The following is a 6517-nucleotide window of genomic DNA, read 5'->3' on the forward strand; positions in this document are numbered from 1 at the left end:
TAGTTATGAAGGAAGGGGGAGGGGACCCGATTCCCGCCGAATAATCTCTGGTCCAGTAGAAAGGTGCACGGGTGTGGCTCCGCAGGTTCCAGCAGTGGGCATGGCAGAACGAATGAGCAGGAAGCTCCACCCCTGAGCAAGCAGGTTTCAGGCTGGGGGAGGGGAGACTACACTATGCTGTTGTACATTCACATGGACACATGTTCACAGGTATACAAATATGTATACATAATTCCTTCTGAGATATATTCATATGCAGATTGATTCAGAACATCCCCGTGTACTGAATACTATGTCCAACTTAGATAAGTGTTTACTTGCTAAGTTACTCAACCAGTATGAACATATTCTTAATTGGAAACCTTTATTATTTTCAAAGGAATATGATAATTCAAGGTCTCTTCATTGCACAACTCTGGCTTATATAACATCTGTTCAGCTTAAATGCTGCTGTATACAACTTAAACATATGATTGCAAACATGAAGATTTGTCCAATACTGCAATGCAATATCTAGAGCAACAAATTCTAACTAAAAAACTTGAAAAAATAATTCTTAATCAAGATTATGAAAATAATTTCCAGTTAATGATGGCATATAAATTTTAGCCATGAGCAGTGGAAGACTAAATCAGGAAAATTTTATCTCAAAAAATATTTTTATGTTAATATAATGCAAATCTATCTGGAGTGAAATAATAGAAGTATGAAGTATATGGCACATATTTGGTGGCCCATTCATAACATCCTGGTTTAATCTTCCACTACAATGTGGACTCATCTTTCTTCCATTCTCAAGAAATTTTTCAAAGGCAAATGCACACACACACAAACACACACACACACACACACACACACACACACACACACACACACACAATCTAGTACAAAGTTTGTCTGGCAGAGACTATATATATATACTCCAGATTTCTCCTGTGGGGATTTTCTCCATGTTTTCTCACATGTATTACTAAAAATGCATATATTGCCTATGTTCTTTCTGTCTATAAGTCCTCTCTTTTGACAACCTGTTTTTCCACTGCCTCAGTGAAGGAGTAAGCAAAGAAGCCATCTGATGGCTATTCTTTCACAATACCTCCAAGTTAGCATTTACTATGAAGAACAGTTCTCTACAAGCTCTAAGGCTGGCAGCAGAAAGATCCTAGGAAAGAAAAGACTAAAACTTTAGTTAATCATCACTGGCCCAAACTTCTGAAGTCTGACAACAGATGGTTTACCCATATTTATATGAAACACAATTTAGGATAAAAGTATCCTGATGACAATTCACTCAGCCCTGAAAGTGCAACAAAGCTTAATGTCTAACAAAGCTTAAGAAAGCTTAAGACATGTTCACATTGAAACTCTTTAGAAAGTACATATGGCTTCTTCCATAAAGATAGGTAGTATTGACTCAGAATTGATGCTTGAATTATAGGTCTAGGAAGAATGTCTGAGGTAAATACAATACCTGGGGAATCAAGAGTGGCATGGCCCTGAAATAAAATAGAAGTGACTTAGGATGTTGAAATGTACACTTGACATTTCTCCTAAGAATGACCTTTATGAACTGAGAAGTAATGCTCAAGATTTGGGAAAGGGGGTCAGTAATAAACATAATATTGGTGGGAATTGTGAGGGGTGATCCTGGCCCTAGAGATATCAAAAATATTACCATGTTGTAAACCACATCCTTTCTGAGCATTCATGGTAGAAAACAGATGAAGACACAGCTTGTGTGTTTAACTTATACTATTGACTGTATTGATTACCTGTGTGCACAAGGACCTTATAACCCATACAGATGAGCATTTTTGGTGGTTTATACGTTTCACATAGATTATGTATATTTCTTAGCATATTGAATAGAAATGTGTCTCTGCTCTAAACACTACCCATTGCAATATGAATCTCATCTGTCCAAGGTAGAGAGTGGCACAACTATATGTATATAAACATAAACATTTCTCAAATATTTGACAGTATTGACATTTAACAAAGCATCATCAACCATTCTGCAATTGTATCTATAGCATCATTTGCCAAGATTTTTACTAAGTTTTGTTATGTTTACTGTACCAGGAATGGATTCTTTCTTGTGAGACAGGCCTCAAATCTAATCAAGAGAACAATGCTTCACATGTTCACAGCTATAATCACTCTTGCTACTATTAACAGCTACAGCTCAGTAAGGCCATTAATGTATTTTCTCTGTAGTGACTGCACAGAACCTTCTAGCATTTTAAAAGCTAACCATCCTTTAAGTGCCTGGCCACCTCAAGATTTCTCTGTGTCCTGTAAGAAAAGTGGGTAATGTTTACTAATTACTCTTCTTATCTAAATATAGTGAGAAAAGAAGAGCAAAAATATTATATTATTATTATATTATAAAATATTATATAATATATATATTATATAATATATATAATATATTATATACTTCTATATTATCTGGAGTTTCTCTAATGACACTCTGACCATTAAGTAACTATTATGTAGGCACTCCATGGATGGCACTGAGATTTTATTTTGCCTTCTTTACCATATGATATTCCAATAGTAACTTAAACATTTATTTCTCAGTCATGTTCTATCTATTCTTGTCTTAGTCAGGGTTTTCATTACTGTGACAAAACACCATGACCAAAAACTAAGCTGGGGAGGAAAGGATTTATTTGGCTTATAATTCCAAATCACAATCCATGATTGAAGGAAGTCAAGATAGAAACTCAAACAAGGATGATATCTGAAGATAGTATTTGTGTCAGAGGCCATGGAGGGATGTTGCTTATTGGCTTGCTGCCCATGGATAACTCAGCCTGCTTTCTTATTATAGCATCCAGAACTCACAGCCCAGGATAATACCACCCACAATGGGCTGGGCCCTCCTTCATTTATGACTGAGAAAATGCCTTAAGCTGAATCTCATGGAGGCATTTCTTCAACTAAAGCTTCTTCCTCTATGACTGTACCTTGTGTAATGGTGGCACACAAAACCATCCAATCCAAAGGACTCCTTGTCAACTTGACATATAAACTTGTTGATATTAACCTATGACCCTTCCTTTCTTACTCATCCCCAAGACCTCATATTTAAAACATAAGTAACTTGAAAAAATACCACCCTCTTTAGACATTCCAAAACATTAATACCCTTTATAATACTCAAATCTTTTTATTATTGTTATTATTATTTAATCTTTTTGGTTTTTTTTGTCCAGTCATTATCCCACTCGATGTCCACCCTGTGACCGTTACTCATCCCATTGCTCCTACCTCTACTCCAAGAGGATGTCCCCACTCTCCCCCCCCCATCATTCCTTCCCCTTCCCTAGGGCCTTATGTCTCTCAAGACTTAGGTGCTTCTTCTCTCACAGAGACTGCTGTATATGTATCAGCAGCCTCTTATAAGCTTGTGTAGGCTACCTGGTTGGTGGCTCAGTGTCTGAGAGATATCGGTGGTTCAGGTTAGTTGAGACTGCTGGTCTTCTTATGGGGTTGCCCTCCTTCTCAGCTTTTTCCATCCTTTGCCTAATTCAACGACAGGAGTCCTCGGCTTCTCTCCATTGGTTGAGTGTAAATATCAGCATCTGGATCTCTCAGCTGCTTGTCTGGCCTCTCGAAGGCTAGTCATGCTATTCTCCTGTCTGTAAGAGCACCACAGCATCAGTAATAGTGTCAGGCCTCGGATCATCCTCTTGAGCTGGATACCAATTCGGGCCTGTCACTAGACCTCGTTTCCCTCAGTGTCTTCTCTATTTTTGTCCCTGCAGTTCTTTTGACATGAACAATTCTGGGTCAGAGTTTTGACTGTGGGATGGCAACCCCATCACTACACTGGATGCCATGTCTTTCTACTAGAGATGGGCACTACAAGTCCCCTCTCCCCATGGCTGGACATTGCATCAAGGTCCCTCCCACTGAGTCCTGATTCTCTGTAACCTCCCAGGTCTCTGGTATATATTAGAGGATCCCCCAACTCCTACCTCCTGAGGTTACCTGTTTCCATACTTTCAGTGGCCTTCAGGGTTTCAGTTATGTTTCTCTTCCCCAATACCTGATCATGTTCCCCTGTTCCCTTCCCTGTCCCCTCTATTACCCAGGTCCCTCTCTCCCTCTGTCTGCCCCCCTGATTGGTTTCTACTCCCTCCCAAGTGGGATTGAGACATCCTTAAAATTGAGTCTCAATTGTGAGCACCTGTAAAATACTTTCTTACTTCAAGTAGAAAAAAACAGGGCACAGCCACAATACAATCAAAGCAAAACAAAACACTAAAAATTTAATGTCTGGAATACACTTAAATCTTCTGGACTCCTCCAATGTTAATGGGTCACTTCTGCCCTCTGAGCACAGGGATTGTCTCCTAGCCTCCAGCTGGTTCAACTCCATTGCTGCTTCTGTTTTTTGGTGGACATCCTATGCTACTGGTATCTCTAAAATGCTGGGGTCTTCTGCTGCAACTAGATTGCATGCTTACCAGTAGTTTTTTTTTTTTTTTTTTTTTTTTTAATAATGCCAAAGGTTGGACTACTTTGCATAGCCCCTTTCATCTTGGGCCTTCATCTGCCATTGAGACTGCCTCTTTCTGAATGACCTTTTTCTTGCTTCTCATACTGCCAAGCCTCATGTGTTCTCCCTGAGACCTTTATACCTTCAAAACCAGTAGTACTTGGTTGACTCTTATACATTACCAAATCTAAATGCCAGCAAGAGATGCAACTTGGCTATCTTTGAAACAGAGCTACTTTGTGCTCTCAGAAAACAGTTTCCAGAAGATGCTATGTTAATGATGATGGTCTCTTATTAATCATCAATTTCTTAGCTCCAGCTAACCAGAATCAATTTTCAGAAGAATACAAATGCTAGCTTTAGTAGTTCTGATGCCTTGCTAATAATAGCTGATTCTTCAACCCAAGGTAACCAAAACTACAGAATCTTAAACCAAATTAGCAAACACCTAATGGAGTCTTTAATCTTCTCTCTTAAATGTCACAAGACAGATCTCCATCTTTTGCATTGTTCTTAACATTCTTAACTTCCAAGCTCCTCTAGAACATCCCAATGGCTCTTCAATCCCAATGTTCTAAAATCTTTCTACAGTTTTCCCCAAACATGGCTATAGCTGTCACAGAAATATCCAACTTCTGGTATCAAATTCTATCTTAGTTTGAGTTTTGTTGCTATGAAGAGACACCATGACCAAGACAATTATATAAAGGTAATTGCAGCTGGCTTGCATATTCAGAAATTTAGTCTTTTATCATCATGGTGGGATAAATGGCAATATCAAGGCATATGGGTGCTGGAGAATGAGCTGAGAGTTCTATATCTCAATCTAAAGGCAACTGAAGGAGACTGTATTCCATACTGGGTGGAACTTGAGCATATATGGTACATAAAAGTTCCACTTCCACAATAACACAGATCCTCTAATAAGGCCAGACATTCTCCAGTAAGGCCACACATATCCTAACAATGACACTCATTGTGTATAAGCATTCAACACATGAGCCTATGGGAGCCCCATCTATTCAAACCACCACACTGTCTTATCATATCATATATGTTACATATAAATTTTAATTCTACAGATGCTAAATACTTTCTCTTTGCATATTTAAGCCTTCACTGGCCCCTTATTCTCTCTTTCACCTCATTCCACTACACTTGAACCCATCCTTCCCAGTTATTATCCTTTTCTATTTCATTTACTCTATATTCTACTGTCCACTATCCTCCTCCCCCCCAAAAAAACCCCTCACCAATAGCACATTTTAAGCCTTCGTGTTTATATTAAATAAACAAAATATTTTAAGCAAGGACTTTCTGTCTTTGTCCTTTGGGACCTGGCCTACCTCTCTCCATTTAATTTTCCCAGTTTCATATATTTAATCCAAATGTAGAAATAGATCTGCAGCATACCATCACTCTTGGACATATAACCATTGGGTTTTCTATCTTACAACAGAAATTCTTGTACAACCATGTTAGGATCTGTTATTCTACTTACAGTAACTTGGAGATCAAATCAGCTTAGATCTCCACCAACTGACAATTTGATAATGAGCATGTGGAACATATACACAGTGTTATATCACCTAGTGAATAGAAAATACCTTGTGAAGTACAACCACTTCACGATATCAGAAAACTGCCTGTTACTGGACAGTTGTGTGAATATAGAACACATATTGTATTATAGTTTTGAATTTATGAGATTTTATGCACCTATTTATAATTACCTTTGATGTTGCTACCTTTAAATATTCACAATAAATCTTATGTATTTATAAATTCCATTAAAAGCTTAGCATGTTATATAGCTTTCCTTATGATACAATTATAATATTCTAAATATTAAAGGAAAAGAACAGTTTTATTTTTGCAATCCTTCAAACTATTCATCTTTGTAACCAGTATATTAAAATACAGCAAACAACTGTGAATATCTACAATATTTTGCAAATATTTTGAGTTTAAATTAGAGGTTGGAAATCATTGTCCTTTTGTGTATAC

This window comes from Mus musculus, chromosome 5, assembly GCF_000001635.26.
Source record: "Mus musculus strain C57BL/6J chromosome 5, GRCm38.p6 C57BL/6J".
Lineage (NCBI taxonomy): Eukaryota > Metazoa > Chordata > Mammalia > Rodentia > Muridae > Mus > Mus musculus.